Source organism: Castor canadensis, chromosome 14 (assembly GCF_047511655.1).
Source record: "Castor canadensis chromosome 14, mCasCan1.hap1v2, whole genome shotgun sequence".
Taxonomy (NCBI): Eukaryota; Metazoa; Chordata; class Mammalia; order Rodentia; family Castoridae; genus Castor; species Castor canadensis.
In genome coordinates, this window is record NC_133399.1 from 102,009,039 (window position 1) to 102,034,016 (window position 24,978).

General features: G+C 47.7%; 1 protein-coding gene and 1 long non-coding RNA gene across 4 annotated transcripts in view; one reads left to right on the forward strand and one right to left on the reverse strand.

Moving 5' to 3' along the window:
• The window catches only part of Pebp4 (phosphatidylethanolamine binding protein 4), a 198,938-nt gene that overhangs the window by 109,587 nt on the left and 64,373 nt on the right, over nt 1–24,978 (reverse strand). The gene's annotated exons all lie outside the window — the stretch shown is intronic.
• LOC141416466 (uncharacterized) lies at nt 3,253–19,930 on the forward strand. Its single transcript, XR_012441189.1, has 3 exons — nt 3,253–3,423; nt 9,202–9,284; nt 19,418–19,930. It is a non-coding gene; the product is annotated as an uncharacterized lncRNA (long non-coding RNA).

Here is a 24,978-nt window from a genome sequence, read left to right on the forward strand (position 1 = left end):
AAACAAATAATAGCTAGCGTACATTGAACCTGTTTATACCACGTGCCAAATGCTTCACATCCCTTGCCTCATTCACCTCTACAGCGAGCACACCACACAGCTCTATTGCTCCCATCTTAAAGATGATAAAACTGCCACTTAGGGAGACTGAGTAACTTGTCATCCTTCACTGGCAAGGGTGGAATGTCAACCTATTCTGTCTGAGTATGGAGTGGGGTTCTGTGGTCCCTTCTGTTGACCCCAAGGGACTGGAATCAGGATTTCTATATTTGGCACACTTGCCTCCTTAATCTATGGGGTTCCTTAGTGGTAAAGGGCTTCATAGGGATGGGTGCTGGTGGCTCACACCTATAATCTTAGCTACTCAGGAGGCAGAGATCAGGAGGATTGCAGTTTAAGGCCAGCCCAGACAAACAGCTTGTAAGACCCTATCTCAAAAAAACCCATCACACACACAAAAAAAAAAAAAAAAAAAAAAAAAAGAAAGAAAGAAAAGAAAAAATAAAGGACTGGTTAAGTGAAGTGGCTCAAGGTGTAGGCCCTGAGTTCAAACCCCAGTACTGCAAAAACAAGTAAATAAAGGCTTCACAGGGAGGGAAATTGTAGTTAGTCTTTCAAAAATTTTTGACAAAGTGACTTTCAAAACTAAGAACATTTGGTGCCAAATACTTGTCATTGATGAGGAGCAGTTTAGAGACTACAAGCAAAGCCACAAGCCAGTCTCCCTTTCATATCTAGATCACGTTCTTTTGGGTTCAATGCTGGGCCTTTTATTCTTTGCCTTTATCTAAATGGTAAGGAGAGGAAATGGGTGGCAAGTCACCCAGGGAATAAGATGACCATAGAAATGCCACCATGTGGGCAAATGTCCAGGTTGACCTTAGGGACCATGTTTGAGAAGTTGGATAGACCTGAGCCAGGCCTGGCCCTAGTCAGGTAGAATCCTGTGGGACAACTCTGAAAAGGATCAGAGCAGCCACAGATGTTCCCTAAAGATGCCAGCTCATAAGGCCCCTGTAGCCCAGAAGGACAACATGTGGGAAGGAAAAACACATGGACTAAATCAGAGTGTGCTGCCTTGGTGCAGAGGCATTGTTGGCCTGTTGGAGGTGCTGTGATCCGTGTCCAGTGCCATGGAGAGGGGCTACCCACAGGGTCAAAATGGCCATCAGAAGGGGCATGATCAGAATGTCTTGCTAGAGTGTAGCTATTCACATGTTTTGGTCATTGAATCCTGGAAGGCAGAGCTAGAGGAACCCCTGACACTTGAAAAGGAAGGAGGAAGCTCAGATAAAAGGAACTGCTAACTTACACAGCGGGTAGTACAGGTAATACTACCTTCAATGTGTTAGCCTGAGAAGTGGGACAGGCTGAAAATACAAATTGCTCTTTAAAAGGTTTAGGGGAAACCTGTGGATGATCGATGCACAATGGATTCTTGGGTAGTAGATGGTGACTTTTAGGAGGAGATCCCTAAAGACTGAGAGCAGCGAATTGTGACCTTAAAAGTCCCTGGGTGCAGTGACTGAAGGCAGCATTCACAGTTGCATGGGTCAGAGTTCACGTGGACCCAGGATGCCAACTCAGACGCTCTTGTCGGGCTGAAGGAGGTGAGCAATGTTTTGCAGGTGTTCTGAGTGGAGGGAATAAGGCTTACAGGAGGTAGTTCCTGGTCTCTACAGATATAGGAACCCTGCCTTTAGATACCATCAGGGAGAATCTGAAAAAATCTGAGGGCCAAGCACATGGAGACTTGAAAAGCCATTGTGATAAAATGGAAGGGGTGCGCCTCTGTCACCAGGTCAGGATCCCAACAGGCCTACAGAACCACAGGAAGTGTGCCCAGGGATGTTCTGACTGACATCAGAAAGAGGTTGCTCTTCACGGGTTGTGCAACCTGTGTAACTGCACAAGGCCCCTCACTTAATAGGACCAGTGCTTGTTTTAATGCTCTGTTGTTACCATCTTGACATTCTTGATACGTTTTGAACGAGGCACCCTGCATTGTCACTTTGCACTGGGCCCCACAAATTACATTGCTGGTTCAGGGTAGGAGCTACTCGGCTGGTATAAAAATGGGGGAGAGGGGTCAAAGGAGGGCCAAGGAAGAAGGCCAATTGAGGCAGCTGAATCCGGATGATACCAGACCGGAGAGCATGTATAGAGCGGACAGTTTCCTAGGTAACTGGTTGTTCCATCCAAGTGTCACACACATGCTTTGCTGAAAACATTTCTTCCCGGCTGGGAATAAAATAAGAGAATCCAGGCCTTAGGAAAGTGGAGCCCAGGGGACAGGGCTCAGTGACCTGCTGTTTGGCCAACAGGTGGATGGAATCATCGAGAAAAGAGAAAGAATCAAGCCTCATCGGTCTGCTCTCAAGTGAATGTTTTGGCATGAATGACAGTCTCCCCACAGACACACGTGTTTTCTAGAACCATTCTTAAGTAAGTCCTTAGTTTATGACAAGGGGCTCTGCAGAGCTCTTCAGGAAGCTTGAAGAGCTGGGTTTCTGGATCAAAGGTGAAGCGGATACCATGAAAAGGGAGAAAACAAAGAAAAGACCCCAAGGAGTCCCAGGCCAGCCTGTGCCTCCAGCTCTCTCATCTGTCCCACGGCCACTTTGAGGTGTCATTTCTAAGAACCCCTTCACTCTTGAAGGGCTTTCCCTCTTGAGGCTTTTCCCTCTTCAGAGCAAGTTCTCTCAGATCCTCCCTAGAAAGTACAATCTTTATGATGCACTGTGGATGGAAAATATACACCCAAAAATAATTAACCTGAGTGCTCAGATAGTCCCAGAAATAATTACAGAAGAAAAACCAAGAGAAGGCCCCAGAATTCTCCCCAGATGCTTACACAGCTATAAACTGGCATTTTTCAGCTGAAAGGAAAAGAAGTTACTATAAATTTTGATGAGAACTTGTCACAAAGAAATCCTGGACCACAAGGCTTTGCCTGGTTAAAAAGCTTCAAGCACCCCAATAAAGTTTCCTGTGGGACTTTCTTCCCTTTCCTGTAACTGTTTCTACCATCTCTCTTCTCTCTGATTCAGAAGATTGAATCTGATAGGGATATATTGGCTCCACGTGTGCAGAAAGAGAGCATTCTTCTCTAGCTGGGCTTTTGGAGGCCTGCCTTTAACCTGCACGTAGGAAGGCTGAGTATCTAGGACCTGACCCTGACCTGGCACCCTCTCTGCTTATAAGCCTTAGTCCTTGGTTTGTTGGACCACTACAGGCACATGACTTGGGGCATGTGAATGGCCCTGCATAAGAAAAGCTGAGCTGGGCCAATCCTAGTCTACCTTTAGCACTTTGAGCCAGGGTCCAGCAGCAGGGGGATGGTAGAAGTCAAGAGTCATGACAAGCCAAAGCCGCCCTGCTCGGGTGAGACTCCCAAGGAGCCACACCAATCCAGCATCCAGGGTGAGTACAGCAGGACTTCAGTTCTAGGACCTTTGGGGCCTGCCAGACTCTGCTCCAGGGAACTCACTGATGTCCCCTAGCGGTCTCTTCCTTCAAAGAAAGAAGCGGGCTCAGTGCAGCCTGAAGGAGATGGTCTTGGAGGCAGCACTGAGCAGCCAGGAATGAACCACTGGGGAGCAAGGGTGACTGGGGAGGGGAAGCAGTTCGCCATCGCACGGTGGGACTCCTCAGACCCTGCGGGTCCTCAAGTGTACATGCTTTAGGAGGCTGGTTGGCTCTGCAGCCAGGCCAGTGGCTTGTTGGAGGAAAAGCTTACCATCCTAAGGCTGAGAAACCTATCCTGAATGTTCCATTTCACTCAAATGCCCTGCAAGGCACCTCTGGACACTGTTAGCCATTATTTCTTTAGAAATCTGTACTCAGGCCACTATTGTAGGCAATGCTTCCCCTCTTCCCTTCCCCCTTCTCCTTCCCCCTCTCTCTCCTTCCCCTCCTTCTCCTTCCTCTCCTCCTCCTTCTCCCGTCCTCTCTCCTTTTCCACCTTCTTCACCTAACACCTGCTAGGCAGGCACTCTTCCTCTTGAGCCATGCCCCCGCCCATTTAGCATTGGTTGTTAGATAGTGTAGAGTGCTTTTTGCCTGAGACTGCTCTTTGCCTGAGATTCTCCTACCTGTGGGGGTCTCCTGAGTAGCTGGGATTGCGTGTACTGCCATGCCTGACTTGTTCTTTGAGATAGGGTCTTGCTAACTTTTTTGCTCAAGCTGTCCTTAAACCTCAATCTTCCTATCTCTGTCTTTCAAGTATCTGGGATTACAGCTGCTCACTCATGCACAGGACTTCACACAATGCCTGACCGCGCAGGAAGGGATGCATGAACTGGCAAGGTCTGGGGAGATCAGGGCTCTCTGCTCTTGTATTCTTCCTTGTTTGGGTTGGGGGGTGACTTGGATGCGCTGGTGACGTAGCTTTGAGAATGCACAAGGGCGTGGGTTTGAACCCCAGCCAAAAAAAAAAAAAGGGAAGGAAAAACCAAGAAAGAAATGTGTAAAAATGTTGAAAGGAATCTCTCTGAGTGGGGCTTAGTGCTCTCCTGCCACGCAAACACCTGCCTTTGGGTAGAGGCTAGAGGGCTCCTTCTCCTGTCTATGCCCTTCGAATGCCAGGCTGTGAACACATACTCACACACAGTCAGGGTTCCTGCTCCCTCCCACCCCACTGGTAGCAGATTGCCTCAGAGCCCACAGCCTGGGCAGTGCTGGGACCCAGATTTTCGATCCTGTGTGATGAGGGCCAGTCCCTTCCCCTCTCTGTGTCACCTTCCAGAGTGCAAAGTGAAATGGGGTTCTAGGGGTGAGGGACTTCTCATACAGTCGTTGAGCCCTGGATTGGCGGAGAACTTGGTGACCTTCTCTGAGGAGGTCATCCTCACGGCTCCCCGTCCTGAGGTGGGGGTTCCCCACTCTGCCTGCCCCACCTCTCCTGGCTTCGGAGCCAGGACTGCTCTAATCCCCACTGCCCTTCCTTCTCAGGGGAGAAGGCAAAGCAGCAGAGTGTGGTTTGGCCCCACTGAGCCAGGCAAGAGGGTGTGGGACAGCCTAGCTTTGCTCCCCTGGAATAGTTGGAGCCACCAGGCCTGGGTCCCCTGTTCTCTGCCATGGCCTGCAAGGAGTCACCTTGGTCATCGGCAGGAGGAGGATTCAACAAAATGTCATAGGGGGAATGTGGAGTGTCTGCCTAGCCCTCTCTTTGAGCTCAGACCAAGGAGGTACAGGGGAACATGAGAGTGTGGCAGAGGTGACATTCAGGAGAAATCCTGGTAAACCTGGCCTCCAGATAAAGTAACATCACTCTGCTACCTTGACTGATGGTCACAGCTTCCTTGACTCCAGGGATGACTGCACCATTCCTCCGAAGCAGAGACAGGAAGTGTGGGAAGAGCCAACCTGGGCTGTGATGGCCAGAGCTGGAACCCAGGGCTTGTAGCTCCTCTCCCATCACGAGGTGGCCCTCGATCCTTTAAGGCATTCCTCTGGCCTTGGAGATCTCTGTATTTAAAGGGTCTCTAACCTGTCTGTCTTTCTGCTCCCATTAAATCCTCATTTTCTGAGGGACTTTATGGAGTCTGTCTAATTGCAATAATAGGGTATTGCGAGGCTGGGAAGAGGATGCCCAAGGGAAAGGAGGCCCTGGACTTGCTGCTGGTTTTGTCACTAACCAGCTGAGTAACTTTGGGTCTCCTCATTGGGTAGGATGCTCAGCTGGGTCCCCTCTGCTTCTCACAGGCTTTACTTTAAGGAGAAAGTTTCAGGGTTTTGTGGAATAAGAGCAGAGGCTTCAGCTAGTCCCAGATAGCATGTGTCTCTGTGCCTGTCCACTTTCTGGGACACGACAAGGAGGATGGTTGCCACTCTTCTATCACTGTTCCTTTTAATGGAGTACTGGGAGTGCCATCAGGGAGTGCCATCAGGGAAGACTGATGGAGGGACTCAAGAAGGCCCCAGTTACATACATTTGCAGGTAAACCCTGCCTTGCACCATCCCCAACCCCCAAGTGCAAGTGCAGGGCAATGCCCAGGGCTTGAGGTGGCTGCCTGGTGTGCTTAGAACCTGATCTTTCTGCCCTTGGAGCAGTAATTGCTGAACTCCAAGAGCCAAACACCTTGAAAGAGCTAAAATGACTTTAAATGCCTAAACATTTTAAAACAAACCTTACAAAACAAGGCTTTTAATTTTTTTCTTTTTTTTTTGCCCCAGTGTGCTAAAGCTCTTTCTGTCTCTCTGTGCTTTCTCTTTTGGGGGAAATTCAAAAGCCGTTTTACGCCTCATTACCTGCACACTGTGAGTGATGTCTGTCGGTCCATGCGCTGTAAATACCTTAAATCATGCTTCATTAAGAATATCTATGGTGCTATTAAAGAGCTATAATAGACAACGAGTTAACAGATGATTAAAGATGAATTCCATTTGTGTCAGTCAGCAGCCAGAGAGAGACGGGAGGCTGGAAGTTCTCAACTCATTATCCAGCAGCTCTCTCTGCCCCCACCCTGGATTGGTGAGGCTGGGGAGGGCTGCGCGGGGTGGGGAGGGAGAGGGGTAAGGGGCTGTCTGCTCAAGGGAGTGGGTACCAGGGCACCAGGCGGGCACCAGGTGGTGGCGGCAGGGACTGGGCTGGGGCAGGATGAGTGTGTAGCACCAGCCAAAGAGGATATGGGAGAGGGAGCCCTGGGGGGAGGGGGAACTCAGAAAGGGGGAGGTGTGCATTTGTGCATGTTTGCATATGTGTGCATGTGCAACTACTCCCTATGCCTATGTGTTGGGACCTGTGCCTACTGTCTGATGCCACTTTCAGAGCAGCCTAGCTATTTCCATGCACAAAGTCAAATTCTACTCATGGTCATAAGAACAGGTCACTATTGATTGCATGGTAGCCAGAGGAAGAGGTGAGCAGAAAAAAGGAGATGGATTCCCAAAGGTGGAGACACTGGAGTCATAAGTAGGACTCCTGTGGTTTCGGGGCAGACGGGATGAGTATGACCAAGAGATAAGGGGATTGGGAAGAAAGGTGGGATGGCCAAGGCTGCAGAATTGTTTCCCTTTGGAGAACGGTTAAAGGCAAAGCTTGCCACCTGGTAGCCAAGTAACCAACTGCTTTTTAGAAGCACTAGGCAGAAAACCAGAGATCCTTGTTCTTTCCCACTAGTATAGTCCATGGGTTTCAAACTGAAAGGTTAGGCCATGATCACAAGCATAGGTGAGCACAAGGCAGTTCTAATAGATGATTTCGACATTCTCCATGAAGGTTAAGTCTTTTCTTAACCATCTGCTAGAAGACATGGAAATTTTCCTCCCATTTTACAGATGGAGAAGCAGAGACACTGACTAAAAACAGACTGTAGCTACTAATGAGTTAGTAGATATTAAGTGTGACCTGCAAGACATTTAGGACCTGATCCTGAGGTGCTCCACAGTGTAGATGGGGAGGTGGGAATCCCACTGCATGGCCAGGGGAAAGAAAACCTGGCAACTCGAGGTCAGTTAGAGGATAGGAAGATGACTGGGAGACATAGCAACTTGTGTCAGCAGCCTTGGTGGCGTCTGTGTGTTGCTCGTGCTAATGATAACACACCAGCTCATCTTGGCATCTCCTGACCCAGACGGTGTTTCCATGCCCACTGCCAACTTATGGTGGCTCTGCCAGCAATGCTGATGTGTGGCATTATGCTATTCATGTCTCAGTGCTGCTGTCATGTTCTCTGACATCCTGGGTGTCACCTGCCATGCTGTCTTGAACACGCTACTTGGCCTGGGGTGTTACTACAGTCTTCACTCTTCACATCTACTTTTTATGCAAAGACAGAAAAGAAAATGAAAAGGTGTCAAAGCCTGATGCTTCTGATTTCCTGTACCTGGTGCCAACCTGCCATGTTTCAAATGTCCATTCATGGCTGTTGCTGTGGAATGCAGCCAGTGTGAGTGGCTGAGAGAGAGGACCTCAGTATAACCTGAGAGGAGTGTGGCGCAAGTGGGTGTTTGATCAGTGCTGGATAGAAAGAGAGAGCCGATCTGGATAGGGGCAGTGGGCACACCAGAACTTGTGCCTCACTTGGTGGGCTGCAAGTTCACTGTTCACTCATATTGACTCATTGGCTGCCTTCTTGTGAGAGAAGAAGGTATTAATAGTATATGCTTTTAATATAAAAAAATACGTGCCTTAGAAAAGAAATGATGGGCTCAAGGACTTGGGAGAGTAAATGATAACTGGAACACTTGTGCCTCTTGGGGCTGGAGGGACCCTCCCAAAAATGGAGATGGAGTGCAGGCCAGAGTGAATGGAGCCAGTAGCCAATGACCAGCATCTCAAATTAGAACAGTTAGGTCATCTAGGAGTGGGAAGGGACAAGCAGAGGACTTCTTCCGGGGGCAAGCCGGTCTTTTGGGAGAACTGGGAAGCTAGACAAGAAAACAGTTCAATTTGGAGGTGCTCAAGGTGAAGTGGCAGCTTTCATGGAGCTGGAGTGGCACCACTAAGAGGGTTTTGTTTTTGGTTTAAAAAGAGCACATCTTCACAGCAAATGTGTGCTGTGACTGTGGAGGCCATTGTTCATAAGTTCTAGTCTTTGTTCTTCTTTTATGTGATGAAGATTATAATCTTCCCTCCCGATGTGGTTTGGGGACATGCAGTGAAACACAGATTTATGGAGCCATGGCTCGCGGCTCACAGGCAGGAATACTGCTACATACAGCCAGTGCTTACTAATGGCTGCAGTCTCCCATGACTATGGGGAGGGTAGGAGGAAGGGACTGTCACTTCAGTGTGATTCAGGTATAAAAAAGAGTTGGAGTAGGCCTGGGCTCAGACTCTGCCAGCTTCCAGCCATGTTCCACTTCCAGGAAAAGAAATGGGCTTGTTGGAAAAAGCAAACAGACTCAGAAAGCATCCTGGGCATCCACCAGTTCTTAGGAAATAGCATTTGGGCAAACATCATTGAATCGGCAACACTTGACAGCCTCACAAACTGAAGAGCAAGGGGGTGGGAGGCTGGGAAGGCAATCCCTTTGGAACAATGTCCAAAAGGATCCCGGGGATTGTCTCAACCTCCTAACCACATCTGCCCTGCATGGTGCCTCAAGTAAATTTCACCACTCAGGACCCTTCCTGTGGAAGGGCATGCAAAAGACCCTGGACCAAAAGCCCAAATGTCTGGCATGAGTTCCAGCCACACCAGTTACTGGGATACAATTTCTTAATGGCCTCTATCTGTGATTTTGTATTCCAGTTTCTTTGGATTCACTCCTGAGAATGAATATAAGAAATTGTTTGGGATTGTGGAACTAGATGAAGGAACCCAGCCATCATCTGGTATGTTATTGTATGGGGGTGGGCAGGGAGGAGAAACTGAGGCTCAGGAAGGGCTGAATGACTTGCTAAAGGCCACACAGCCAGAATCAGCATCTTCCACACCAGTGCTTTTCCATGGCGCCACCCACTGTTTGCTATTCAGGTCCTTCCAATGAACAGAGAAACCCTGTCTCCTTCTTACTGCCAGGAAAAGAGGACGGTCACTGAACAGCTTCTTAGAAAGTCCAGGTGAGGCTTAGGGGGAAGGGAGGGGACACACACCAGCCTGATAATTGATTCTTGATGCCAAGAGATAGCTCCACGCACTGCAATTGAGTTGAGTGGAAAATGCTATTTCCGAATTGTTAGAAGCCTTCTCGGCCCAAGGCCCTGGATCATTTACTCCAAGTACCTGGTGGTCTCACGCACCTGACCCCAGCGTTCAGCTGAGCCACAGGCCAGCTGGGATCAGCCACGTGGGGCAGGGAACGAAATTAATTTTCAATCCCCAGGGACAGCATTTGGCAGCTCAGCAGCCAAGGACTATGTAGACCTGGAGAGAATAGAGCACCAGCCTTCCCTCTGGGGGAAGCATTGAACTCCCAGGCTTGGCAGGTGGGAAGAGGTGAGGGAGAGAGACAGTGGCAATGGTCTTTATTGGCAATCCCGTCACTGGGATTTAATGGACACTCTTGCAGCAGATTTTGCCTTATGATTTCTCTTCCGAATATTTAATTTCAAACGCCTGCCCTCCACCTCCAAAGCATGAACTCCTAGAAATGAGAAGAGCTGAGGTTCCTTTTTTTTTTTTCCTAACCGTTGTATGGAGGCAAGAAATTGCTTTGGCGAACTGGCCTTGTTCTGATGATACAAACAAATCTGTAGATTCCCACTCCTTTCTCACTTCAAAGACCATCCAAAATGCACAAGCATCCCAACTTCTTGTCTGAACCCATGCAAAAAGGAGGAAGCCTCTGTCTCCTTTCCCTCAGAACCCACCTTTTCTAGTAGTTGATAAATGAACAGCAGTTTAAAATACCATGACACCCAACCAGAAAATGCCTAGAAAAATCTGTTTCCCAACACAAACTCCGTTCCAGCAGAGTCTTTTGTGAGTGTGAAGAAAATATGAATTATGGTTCCTGGCCGTGCAAAGTCCTCACTAAAAAGGAAAAAAAAAAAAAAGAAGAAAGAAAATGCTACATCTGTTTCCATCTCACTGATTCACATGTTTAAATACATCAATGAGAAATGGGTCTAAATTTACCAGGTCCTAAGCAATTAACAATTAAAAAAAGAAAGAAGACAGGAAGATGATGAAGAAATGATGGAAAGTGCAAAATGCTAAGATGCACGTGTTAATGTGTTCATTTCTAGTGAGTTGCAGCCCTTTGCAAAACTGGCCCTCCGTGAACACTAGAGCATCATTAGCACAGTCAACCTCTCTATCTGAGCTTTCAGCAATTACCACCTGGGGGCCTATGGGCTGCCAGGTGCTTTCCTTATTGGGGAGGGTAAGAGGTCACTCACCCTGAGCCCCCATCTTGGGCTAAAACAAGCATTTTCTGCACTAAGAATCCCAGCTTTGTTTAAATCTGTAATTGCTCTGATTTTGTTATGTATGGGGCATGGAGACATCATGACTAAGAATTACATTTGTCAATAAGTTTGCTACTTTATGAATCATTACCCAACACTTATACTAGTCCTTTCCCACTCCAAACTGAACCAGAGTACCAGGTTTCTTTTTTCCCCACATGGGGACCAGGGAAATTGCCCTTCAAGACCACCTGTTCCAGGGAGAATTGGACTCGGGGTCACAGTGGTGGCTGAAATCCGTGCATGAAAACAGGGAATACTATTCCTAGTTCCATTCCATACTAAAGGAGGTCAGTGCTGGGCACCAGAAGAGTTTATTGCAAAGTTCTTACCCTTATTGAAAGCCTTTTAACTTTTAAAACTTTTTAACACTTATTAGCTCAAGGCCCCATGAAGTGGGTAGGAAGGCATACTTCTTCCCCTGAGAGACTGTCACAGATCTGCTGGCCAGGGGTGGACAGGAATACAGAGACCCAGGCTTCCCTCTGCCTGTGCGTTCTTTCAACTTTAAAATTACCTCACAGCAAATCTCTTTTCCTGGGGAAACCAGGATATCCCTTTAGGGATTCAGAGTCCAGAACCTGGACTCAGTTTCTATGACTGCTTCCCAGAAAGCTGGTGCTCTTTCTTTTGGCCTGAATTTATGGAAGGTTCTGACCAGGAATTTGTTAGAGGAAAGTAAAGAAACACTTTTCCCAGGGCTTAGAAGGGATTGGGGCCAACAGATAAACAGATCAGAGGAGATGTAACTCATCTGGGCAATAATTACGCCTGTTGCAAAGCTAGTCACAGATCCTACATATGAGAACAATTCCCCAACACACAGCTCCAGAATCCAGAGAACAGAAGACCAGAAAAACAAAACAAAAACAAAAAACAAACTCATACAAGAGAAGAAAATGGGGGTGGCTGAACTGGTAGAGCAGGTACTGGCAAACATAAGGTCCTGAGTTCAAACCCCAGTACGGAAGAAAACGTTGGATCTGACATAAACAATGGATACCATGCCACACACAGAGCAGTCGTGTCATAGCCTCAATTTGAAAAATTCCAGTATGTGAGCCCAGGTACTGCAGAAGACTTGGGTCTGCCCTTTAGGAATTGGCTGAGTTTCAATGTGGCAACTGCAGGCTGTAGGTTCTGCTGTGCTCATGGTCAAGACTGCTTCCACCAGGAGGCTCCAGTTTCTGGAGGAGATGGAATGGGAATGGCGACCTTCTTGGCATTTCCCACATGTCCCAGGACAATTCTTCTCACAGAGGGTTCACCAAACTTATATTCACCACCTTGCCACCCCTCCCCTGCCCAGCATATGCACAGCCTCAGGGGGAAAGGACAAAAGTCAGTGATGTTGCATTGGGATGGATCTCAGGAACATCCCTGGTGGAGATGAATTTGAAATTTTGCCTCAATAACACCCGGGAACACACAGCACCCCCAAACAGCCCAGAAAAGATGAGGAATAATCAGGGGCCAGTCCACTAGGAAGCAGAGGGGTTAATGTCTTTTCTCCCTGGTCCTCACTCCAGGAATTTGAATTCTTGATCGAGTGATTTGTCAGGATTGTTGTGTATTTACTGTAATTACAGAACATCAAATGCGCATTGACGTAATTACCATAAATATGTGTAAAGACATTATAACGTGTAATTATGTCATATAATTCTTTAATAAAGCATGCAGAAGAAAAATTATTCTGCATATGCTCACTTCCTTTTCTGACTGTTTTCTACTGCGGGTTTTATCTGCTCCTTCGCCCCTTCCCTCTTCAAATTGGAGATAGTTTCTCCTATTAGGATGAAGTGGCAAAAGAGTGAGGGTCAGCTGTGTGTGTGTGTGTGTGTGTGTGTGTGTGTGTGTGCTGGCTTGTGTGAGTGGGCATGTGCCCTGTGTGTGTATGAGGGCCCATGCACGCACACACCCCCTCACACACACAGAGAAGAAAGAAAGGCATTTTCTGACCCTGGAAGAGGTGTTGTGGCCCTAGTGTGACTAGCACACCAGTCTTGGCAGTCAGTGTCCTCATAATTGGTAGAGGTGAACCCAGTGATTCGTGATCACCCCCTTCCCCTCTCTCCCTGCACCTCTCTCACCTGTAATTGCCTGGGGTGAACTGTGCCCTGCATGGTGGTCTTGTCAGTGCACAGATCACCCAGTTTGGTGACACTTCTGGGAGAAGGATGTGGGAAGATGCTGACATTGTTCTCAACCCAGGAAACTTTTGTAAAGATTTGCACCAGAAGGCAGTTCCTCCAGGTGGGATCATAGGGGTGTTCCAGCGGAGCTTGGATTGGTCCTCCTGTCACCCAGACCACACATTTACAGTCCTTTGCTGTGGGGTCTGTGTCAAGATCAGTATTTTCACACAGCCCATTTCACCCTGCAGGTCTTCTGGAAGCCTGGCCTCCCTGAACTCCAGAGCTTTGAGATAAAATAGCTTGAAATATTTTATTCTTAGAACTCAGAGGTAAATCAAATGCTCTGAGTAGGATAGTCTTTCCTAATAATGATATCAAAATAGAAGTCATGAAGGAAAAACGATTGACAGACTAGACCATGCAAAAATGAACAATCTCTCTACATCAAAAAAAATACTGAAGTATAATAAAACAAACAAACAACAACAACAACAACAGAAAAACCCAAGGAAACATCTCCACATGACAGAGGAGATAATAGCCTTGATGTATTTTAAAAGCTCTGATCAATCATTAAGGAAAAACTCATTAGGAAAAAAAGTGAGTAACAGTGGATAGAAAACTCACAAAATAGATACAAATGAGCAAAAAGTATATAAAGGAAAACCAAACTAATTCGTAATCAACGGGGGAGATCCTATTCTCCCCCTGTCATATTGTTAACTGTTTTAACAAATTATAATGCACAGTGTTAATGACATGTTGATGGTAAAAGAAAACAAATTGATTTAACTTTCTAAGAGCCAACTTGGCAATGAATATCAGAAACCTTAAAAAGGGCCAGCATGGTGGTATATGCCTATAATCCCAGCTACTCAAGAGGTGGTGATCAGGAGGATTGAGGGGTTTATTATTATTATTATTATTATTTCTTTGTTTTGCAGTACTAGGGTTTGAACTCAGGGCCTCATGCTTACTAGGCAGATGCTCTACCACTTGAGCCACTCCACCAGCCTAGGATTGAGGTTTGAGGTCAGTCTGGGCAAAAAGTTAGTAAGACCCCATCTCAATCAATAAGCCAGGTGCGGTGGCTGATGCCTGTGGTCCCAGTTACATAGGAGGCTGTAGGTAGAAAGACTGCCAGCCTTGTGCAAAAATACAAGACTTTGTCTGAAAGATGGCTAAAGCAAGAAAGGCTGGAAGAGTGGCTGAAGTGCTAAAGTGCTTACCTAGTAAGTGTGAGGCCCTGAGCTCAAACCCCAGTACCAATGCCCCCCCTAAAAAACCCCAACTAACAAAAACAACTATATTAAAAAACCTTTAAAAAGTGCATATCCTTTACTCTCTAGGATCTTATTCTAAAGAATTAAAAATATAATCAAAATTTGAGGTCTAAGTTTTCCTGAGGCTAAATTATTTATAACAGTGAAGGGAAAAAATTCACTAGAAATAATTAAGTCCAAGAAAGGGGAATTGGTTAAATAAAGTGTGTTAGAATTACACCACTTTTTGGAACACTATTTAGCCATTAAAAATGATAGGTGAGTGTTTGATAAACACAGACTGATACATTACAGTGTGAAAAAATTATAGACCAGTAAGTAAAGCAAGATACAATTCATAAATATAAGTGTGTAGGAATTTATGCCAAATTAGTACTACTAGACATTTTTAGTGTGGGAGTAGGGGCACTTAATTATTTTTCTTTTAAAAATATCTAAGTTGTCTAAATTTTTAGAGTGAACATTTGGTCTACTTTTTAAAATTCTATACACACACACATTCTCTCAATCTCTCTCTCTCTCTCTCTCTCTCTCCCTCCCTCCTTCCACTCCCCACCCCCCCCACTCTTTGGTTGGATGCCCTAAGGTATTCAGAGAGAATTTAGAATTTGTACAGAAGACCTCCATGCCACCCAGGGCTCACGTTACCTACGAAAGGCTACACTCTTCTGTCAGCCTCTTGCTTCCAATCACTCATCACAGGAACTCCCGGGGCCAAGGTCAAGTTCTTGTGAGACCACTAAGAGTGCAAGGGAAAATGCTCAGTGCATTTTGACTGCCAAGCAGTGAGCAAGATTCAAAATCAGAATAGGAAGCCAACATGGCTGGCCAGAGTTGTTGAAAGGGTCCTTGAACCCAGGACTGATTCGATGAGTCTTTTATCTGAGAACCCTGAGTTGAGGGAGCTTATGCATTTGATTCTAGCGGGACACAGACTCCAGAACCAAAGAAGGAGGCAGAAGTGTGTCACTAAAGTAGCAGCAATTATTGACGTATTTCTAGTAAGCTTCTCTGTCTGTCTCATGCTATACATGTTGAAAGGAGTGTGTAGAGTGAGCTATGGGCCATGGAGACAAATAAGAAGTGACAGACAGGATGCAAGAGGAGAGTTACCTGTAAAAGGAACTGTCCCTGAGTGGGTCACAGCTGCCCCATGGTGCACAGGGCAGTGAGCCACGTTCAACAGACAGTGGATAGAGCAAAGTCTTTGTTGTCATGCCAACCATCTCCTCCACCATTCTGTAAAGATGGAGACCACATGGAGAAAGTCTGTGAGGCAGCCATGCTTGGGGCATTTTTCCCTTGCTGCCATCATGTCTAAGGAAGGAGGGGTCCTCTCTGTCCCTGTAAGAAGGGTGAGAAGCTCAGACAGTACCAACAGACATAGCCGATCCAAAGGGGATGGTGTGGGTATTGAAATGGGGAAGGAACCAACCAGATTCCTGCATTTCTTTTTATGTTTCTTTCTTCAATGTTGGATAGCAAAACAGCACGGGCAGCAGAAGGTTTTAACTGTGTTTAGCAGTGTGGCTCAAGAGAGGGATTAACCTGACTTTAATGAATGACCACTCAGGACTGATTGCCATCAACCTCAGAACGAGCATTCTGAGATTCTGTTTCCATGCTGGTAAATGAACAGATAAGGGGCATCAAAACACACCCTCCTTGGTGGGTCTATAGCTCCAGCACCCTTGCAGAATGTACAGCATTACAAATTTCATCCTGTTATTCAGATTTCAAAGTACACCCTGGTCCCTATTCCATTCATCATCCTGATATCGTGAGAAAGTAAGAAAGGAATGATACACCCACTTTAGAGATGAGAGAACTGAGGCTTAGATAGGCTAACTGAAGCTCAAAAATCTCATCTTAAAGAAATGACAGAGCTACGAGGAGGAAGAGCCTGTCTGGTGGCCATCAGCTCACAGTTGCACAGAGAAGTCAGTACTGTATGGGGGTCCCTGAGCACTGAGCACAAGAAAGCACAAGTGACCTCCTAAGTGCATAGACCAGCTCTTCGCTTTCATCAGTATGCAGTTGGTGGAAGCCAGGAAGCTTCATGGCTTGGCCAGTAGCCCCCTGGGGAGTCTACCCAAAAGAAAGCCAAAGCTGGGAAAGTCGTGGAGGCGGAGCCAGGGAGGGGTTATGTGTTGAGCTCCCTAGTGGCTCTGAGGCAGCTTGCAAACCCTCAATTGGAAAAGCAGTCAGAAGAATTCGGCACATCTCATTCATTTCCATTAATGCACTGGAGGTTTGACTCTCCAGGGAACTGGCTTGAAGCAAAGCCAGCAGATGAAGCCTTCACAGGTACCCAGGTGTTATGGGCACTTTCTGCCTAGGGTGACATGAGCCTTGGGGCCTGCTTAGCAGAAGAGGTTGGGCTTAGTCAGAACAGGAACACTAGTGTGGCATACTCGCCCATTCAGTTCTAGCGCAGCCATGGTTAAAGAGAATACCGACAGCCCCACCTCAGCAATGTATGAAATCAAAACCAAAACGTCAAGCTCCACACTCCAGGTGTGGCCTCATGCCCCCCCATTCTGTCCCCCCTGTACTTTACATCTGGCCTTTGTTAGTCAGCTATGCTTGCCCTTGAACCTCTGCACACTGCCTCACCCCTTTATTCTTGGGTCCCTTCCCCATCTTTCTTTTTAATATGCTAGAATATACATAACTGTAATGTACAATGTGCATTGATGATACAAATGTTATTCACTTACACTTTTAAATTCATAATCTCCAGGATTGCAATAAAACAAAACAAAATAAAAAATACTTCAGTACTCTTAGGTACTTTCACACTGATGTGCAGCCCATCACCGGAACTCTTTTCATCTTGCAAAACCAAAGCTCTGTAGTCATTAAAATAATCCTCATTCTCCCCTCCCCTCTGCCCATGGCAACCACCATTCTGCTTTCTCTCTAGGAATCTGACCATTCTAGGAACTTGATATAAGCAGGATGGTATAGTTATTTGTGGTTTTTGTGACTAGCTTGCCCTTAGGGTTCATGCATGTTGTAGCATGGGCCACAATTTCCTTCCTTTGTAAGCTGGATAATCTTCCATTGCTGGTTAAACCACATTTTGCTTATGCATTTCCATATTTTTCACCCTCTCAAAGTCTGGTTCCATCTTCAAAACTGAAATGCTGGGGCTGGGCGTGGTAGTTTGTGTCAGTAATCCCATCTACTCAGGAGGCAGAGGTGGGAAATACGAGATTGTGGCTCAAGGTTAACCCAGGCAAAAATGCAAGTCCCCATCTGAAAAACTAAAAAAAAATTAAAATAACTGGGGGTGCACCTCAAGTGGTAGAGTGTTTGCCCACTAATTGCAAGGCCCTGAAATCAATCCCTAGTACCACAAAACAAAACAAAACAAAACTAAACAAACAAACAAAAAAACTAAAAACCCAGAGCAAGGACTCCATAAAATTTCCCTCAAGACCCTCAGTTATAGCAAGTCATTTACAAAGACCTCTTGAGCATTTGTACCAGGCACTGTATTAGATGCCAGGGAAGAGAGGCCATGTCCTCTTCATCATGGTTCATCTAGGCCCAGTGTCCTGAGCATGACTCTATGACAGCCTTGGCTATCCATGTCACGACACCCCTGCTGCCACAAGGTCTACTTGGTGGCTTCCATGTTCGCTGTCTCGTTTGTAAGCTCTTGAGAACTTGGCTCACATGTTCTCTCAGCACACCATGGGCCAGCACAGTGGAATATAGGAAATGCACAATGAATGCTTGCTAAGATGGAATTCAATTTGCATCACTTCTAAGTGACTGGCCAGCTGACAGAATGAGCTGGAAGTCAGAGTCCACTCATTGCCAAAGGTATAACCTGACCCAGGTCTGGTGTCACAGATTTGGAGTCAAGTCCCCAACACTGGGTAGTGACTCTGTAAAAGTAGTTTACGGTGGCCTCCTGAAGTCAGCTCATGCAGAGGGAGAGCTGGAGGTTCAATGTGCCCTGTGATAGCCAATCATGACAGGTAAAGTGATGCATCATACTTTTTCCACCGACCAGCTTTCCAAGTACTTTCCATACACTCACTGAATCTTCATAATAAACCCAAGAGATGAGTTTTTGTGTCAGATAAATAAGTATCTAGTGCTATCTCATCTCACAAGTGATGAAACAGGCACGGAGATACTGCACATTTGGCTCCCATATCTAACAAAAAATGAAGCAATTTGGCCAGAATGCTAATCTTGTTAAGGCAAACTTACTACCATGCTCTCTGCCTCAGTAAGACTGGATGTAGATTACATTGGACAGAACTCATTTGTGGATCTCTTCAAAACATTAAAAATGGCTTGACTGGGGCTCTCTGGTGTTGGGGATCTATTTTCCGTTTTGGTTCTTGTTCAGAGTCTTGCAGTCCATCTGGGTTCTGAATTTCCTTAGGTCCAAAGGATGACAACTTGATTAAAAAGAAAATATGAAGAACTAAGAAACTGTCATGCCAGAAGGGCCTGGGGTGGGGTGGTGGACAGGGAGAAACAAAAAGGAACAGAGATGAAATGGTTTCATTTACCATTTGTAATACCCTACACCCAATCTTTCATTTTGGACAAGGTCCCTCCTAGGAGGATGGACCAGCATACTGGTTAGTTTCAGAGGAGACAAGAAGATACAGTCATTCTCCTCCCTGTCCACCAATTCATCTCTTTTGTATGATCAGTTTAAAGCCAAGTGAGGTGCTGAAGGATGAGGTGGTATTAGGGGGCTGCTGACATTTTGAGGGACATGTGGAGAGATTTGTGGCATGAACCATAGAGAGGGGTGGAGCTTGGGCAGTACTGGGGATGAGAAAAGTCACGGGAGACAGTTACCATTCAGAGAACAAGGTGACTGGTTTGCTAGACCAAAAAGTTCAAGCAGGAGAGAAATAAGACCTTGGGTTGACAAGGCAGCCAAGGAACTGGGCTTTCTCTTGTAATCCATGGACTGTTGTGGGAAACTTTGAAAAGGCAGGTGAAGGAGAGTTTTTGGAAGATTAATATAGCAGCAATGTATCAGACAGGCTGAACAGAGGAAAAACTGGGAGTCTCTGAAGGAGATGAGGTGGTCAGTTTTATGCATCAGACTACAAAGCCAAGTTGTTTAATCCCATCTTGCCTTTTCTCCAAGATGGCACCAAAAGCAAAGAAGGAAGTTCCTGTGTTTCTAGAAGCCAAAGCCAAAGCAAAGGCTTTGAAGATAGTCCACAACCACAAAAAAGAGAAGCTCCTTGTGTCACCCTCCTCCCAGCAGCCCAAGACACTGCATGTCCAAATATCCTTGGAAGGAGAAGCATGCTGGACCGCTGTATCATCAGGTCCCCATGACCACGGAGTTAGCCATGAAGGAGACAGAAAATAACATCTTTGTGCTCACTGTGGAGGTCAAGGCCAACACACACCAAATCAAACAGGCTGTGAAGAAGCTCCGCGAAACTGATGTGGCCAAGGTCAACACCCTGACCAGACCTGATAGAGAGAAGAAGGTGTACATTTGACTAGCCTCTGACTGTGATGCTTTGATGTTGCTAACAAAATTGGGACCCTCTAAACCAAGTCCAGCGGGCTAATTCTAAAATACACATACTTTCACCATTAAAAAGAATTAACAGCTGGGTGCCAGTGACTCACATCTATAATCTTAGCTACTTGGGAGGCTGAGATTGAGAGGATCAAGGCTTGAGGCCAGCCAGAGCAAAAAAGTTTGCAAGACCCCATCTCAATGGAAAAAATCTGGGCATGGTGGAGAGCCCCTGTCATCCCAATAATAGTGGGAAGCACAAAATAAGAGAATTGCAATTCAGGCTGGCTAGGACAAAATAACCAGAGGATAAAGGGCTGGAGGCCTGGCTCAAGTGGTAGAGTGCCTGCCTAGTAAGTGTGAAGCCCTGAGTTCAAACCCCAGTACTACCCTCCCCCCAAAAAAGGAAAAAGAAAAAGAAAGAAACAACAGTGGAGGGTGGTAATTCTCAAGCCTGTAATGGTAGCTACTTGAAAGGTGGAGATATTGTGGTTTAAGGCCAGCCAGGGCAAAACGTTCTTGTGATCCCATCTCAACCAATGAAAGCTGGGAATGTGGCATGTGCCTGTCACCCCAGTTACTAGGGAAGCTTAAATAGGAGGATCACAGTCTAGGACTGACCCAGGCATAAAGCAGACCCTATCTGAAAAATTACTTAAGCAAAAAGGGCTAGACGCATGGCTTAAGGAGTAGAGTGCCTGCCTAGCAAGCACAAGGCCCTGAATTCAACCCCTAGTATCACCAAAAAAACCAAACAAAAAACTAAAGGACAACAACAAGCACCAATCTTGGTGTGGCTGTGAAGGTATTTTGTGGAATGATTAATGTCCATAACCAGTTGGCTTTAAGGAAAGGAGGTTAGGAGATGATCTAGGATAATCCAAGTTGGCCTGATTCAATCAGGGAGATTTTCCTCAAAGCAGAACTTCTGCCTATGGACTGCAGATCAGCTCCTGCCCAGTTTCCAGTCTGCTCTTCCTGGAGGCCTACCCCATTGATGGGGGACTTGCCTTGCTGCCTCCAATAGTGTCAGCCGGTGCCTTGCAGTAAATTCCCTCATATCTGTCTCCTAGAGGCTCTGTTTCTCTGGCTAAACCCTATCTTGTACACAGGCCCCTAGTGATGGTTTAGGACTAGGCAAGAGGGCATTTGATCAGAGCTATTAATGATGCTGTTGTTTGGAAGAGTGTCTCTTAAAGGTCCATGTGTTGAAAAACTGGTCTCCAGGGTGACACTATTGGGAGGAGGTAGAAATTTTAGGAGATAGGGCCTTAGTGGGAGGTCCTTAGGTCATTGAGGGGTAGGTGTCCTTGAAGGGGATTTTGGGCCTCTGGTTCCCTTCCTCTTCCTCTCTTGCTTCCTGGCCACGAAATGAACAATTTTCTCTGCCACACACTCCCTAATATTTTAATCCCGCATACCTACAAGAGCCCCAAAGCAGTGGGTCCCCACGATCTTGGATTGGAGCCTCCAAAACTGTGGATCAAAATAAGCTTTTTGTCTTTATATGTTAGTTATCTCAGGCATTTTGTTATAGTGATGGAAAGCTGACTAACACAGATGGGAAGAGGAGAAAGAAAAGACCAGAAGGGCTTGAGTTGAACTGAAGGTATAGAGTGAGAACAGAGCCAGGACCAGCTAATTAATGGTGAACAAGTGGTGGCAGGAGTAGGCGACCTGGGTTTCCACCCTACATCTTCCACTAGTTATACAAGGAACTTGTCTCTGGGGCTCAGAAGAGTAGGGGCTTGGATAAAGACCGAGATGTCTTCCAGCTACAAAAGCACATGATTCCATACCCTGGCCAATTCTCTATGGGAGTATCTCATCTTCAATCAGAAGTGTGGCTTTTTCTCCTAAATGAAGTTTATTTCTTGTCCCAAGAGAGTGATTTAGTGAGTTGGTTCTCTTCATAAGGACTTAAACGAAAGGCAGGGAGGTAAGATTTCACAGGCCCCCACCAGTAACTGTGTTAGCCAGCTGGAGAGGGGCTGGAGGTGCAGGCATATCAGAGGACTATTAAATATGAATATAATGATTAATATTTATCCAGGGCTTACCACAGGCAGGGCATTTTTCTAAGTGTTTAAATAGGCATTAACTCCCCCACCCTCTTCTGTAACAGAGATTGAACTTGGGGTCTCTATCACTTGAGCCATAACCCAGTCCTTTTGCTTTTGTTTTCCAGATAAGATCTGTTCACACACACACACACACACACACACACACACACACACACACCACCTTCATCCCCCTACCCCCTACTGGCTGGAAATCTTTATCTTCCTACTTCTTTCTGCCTTCTGGGTAGCTAAGATTGGGGGTATGCACCACTGTGATGCCCAGCTCAGCTTATGAATTCTATTATATACCCAATTAACAGATGAAGGAATCATGATTTCAAAAGGCTGATAACTTCTCTAAGGTCACTTCACTTCCCTAAGGTCACACAGATGATAGAAATGGAGGAACTGAGGTCTGAGCTTAAACTGGAGCCTACCCACTTAGCCAGTACACTGACAGCTTCTTTTCCTGCCACACAGTCTGGGATTTGATCCTGGAAAGATGACCAGGGAAAGCCATCTGCTGGGAAAGGCATCCCTACCACCCTCATAGGTGGGTGTGGTGTATTCCTAGGCATCAGTCATCCTCCTTTCCTTGGAGGCCATGACTGTTCTCCACACAGTTCTCCAATCAGAACACATTTCAAGTGCTCAAAGAATAGCTCTAGAATTTGGGGTTGGCAAGCAGGACCCTGAAACTAGCCAAGAGGGTCCCTGCCACTGCTAAGTGGTAGTTGCTGGGGGTGGCTGCATTCTTGGTTCATGGTGAAGGCCATGGTTTCAGTGGAAGTGTGCGCTGCACTAAATGTGGAGGGGATGCACAGTGGTTAGGGTGCCACATCCATCCACGTCCTCTACCTCCAGCTGGGAGGTATTTCCTACCTGTTTCCATTACTCAGATCTGATCTCCTCACCATTCATTCAATAGGCATTCAGAAAATCAGAAGGTGTGTGGGAGCTGGTTGCCATGGCAGCCACAGGGTGGGGCTGGCCTGCTGGGAGCACCAGGCACCCAGCTCAAAAGGGAAGATAGTTCCACATGTGTGATGAGCCTGGCTGAGGTGCTGGGGGAGATATTTTGTTTCGTTTGCCTGCCGGTGGGCCACAGGAGAAAGAAAACCATGTCACCTAGATCTCCGGTGCAGTGATGGTCAGATGTGTCCAGGGTACCTCTCCATGACGCCTGGTCCAGGCTCGACTACTACAAGAGCCTCCTAACCCACCAAACCCACCAACTATCAGTTTTAAACTGGAGTTTGAAAGGTGAATCCTTTCCTTGCAGCCTGACCTCCCACCTCTGCACACAGCACACTTTCTCCTGCAGCACTCCTGGCTTTGGTGCCTGGAGTGACTGCATGTCCCCTGCCCTGGGCTTGGTTAACTCCAGCTCTCAATTATAGCCTTGACCCAGTGCCACCTCCTCCAGGAAGACCTACTTCATTATAAATATGACATCAACAGCACTGGCCCCCTCCCTTCCTCGCTGCCCGCCAGCCTGAGATGTCTGGGCTCAGGAAACAGCTAGGTAGAAGCAACTGGGCTGGGGCCACCTATTTGTGTCTGCTGATGTGTTTCTGGGCACAACCCAGGCACTGCCTGATCTTTAAACTTTAATTCAGGACCTGCAGTCAGAAGGCACCAGAGAAGACAGAACCACAAACAGACCAGGCAAAGCTTGGGGTTGGGGTGGGGGGTGGGGAGGGAGGAATCCCATCCGCACACCCTAGCCCCATGCCTCAATTTCCCTGCTGGGACAGCCTGGAGGGAGCCTGAGCAAGCTCAGTTACTGGGGAGGAAGCATTTCCATTCATTAGCATTTTGTAAAGGGCTCTGAGCTCTACATATGGAAGCTTCTCTCTCCAGCAGCTTGTTAGCACTAAAAATAGAGTCGTGTAGCACCTTCTAGCCGCAAGCCTGCGCCGGGAAGGGTGGAAGGGACGAGGAAACAGGTAGCCAGAGGAGGAAGAGGCTGGCTCAGTCCTGGAGGGCAGTGCACACCGGCGAGCCACCGAGAGACGCTGGCTACCACCAGGCCTTGGGCTTGTGAATTGACACCAGCTCTCACCACCTGTTTGGGAAGGTCAGGGGCAGGTGGCTTGATGTGCTGGAGGGGTTGGGGCAAGGGACAGAGGACTGGACTGCTAGCCCCAGGACTCAGATGTGCCATCTTTGCAGCAGCAGGGGTGAGGTGCTCTCCCCCGCCCCCCGCCCCGCCCCGGGCAGTGGGCAGGTAGAAAGCGGGGTCCGAGTCGCCTGGCCAGGGAAGACTAGGTGGCCAGGCGGGGGCTTGCGGGGCCAGACGGCTGCGGGGCTGTGGGTGGGGAGCGGGCCAGGGAAGAACCACAGGGAGAGGGGGCCGGGGCCCACGTTCTGCTGTGACTCAGGTCTGACTCAATGCCATTTCTGAAACAGGCTGGGGGGGAGGGGGGAAAGAACATGTTTTTGCAAAAATGACAAAACAACTCCTTGCTCCGGGCAACCCAGTTCAGGAAGAGCCGCGGGCGGCTGGGAATCACCCCGGGTGCCCGAGGGTGGCGGCGGTGGCAGGCGGCAGGGGGACCCCGGGGTCGTCTGCCCTCTCCCCTCCCCTCCTCCCAGCCATGTGGGGCGCAAGGCGGAGCCGCGGCTGGTGAAGAGCCTCTCTGGAGAGCCAAAATAGAGGATTCCCCTCCGCCCTGACTGCTCAGAAAAGCCCGGGATCAGCCCGCGGGAGCCGGCCAAGGACTTGATCCCCGCCAGCCCGGAGGAAAGGGGAGGGGAGTCTCCCGCCGATCTCCCGCCGGGATCTGGCGGGCGAAGGATGGTGCTGGGGGAGGATGAGAGCGGCTACCCGGGGGGCTCAGGCGGCAGGGGTGCACCCCAAGGGGTGGCCCGTGAGCCCCGCTCTCCATTCTCCCGGCTCCAGCATCCCATCGCCCACATCTCTGACCCCACACCAGTGCCCGAGGTCTGGCCGGGGCTGAGAGGCGTGAAGCGTGAGCCGCAGTGACACCCAGCCCATTCGGGACCCTCCGGATGGTCCCCGGGCATCCCCCACGCTGTGCCTGTCCCCATTCAGAGCCCGACAGGAGACCCGCGAAATTAGAACGGGTTAACTGCACTGGCAAA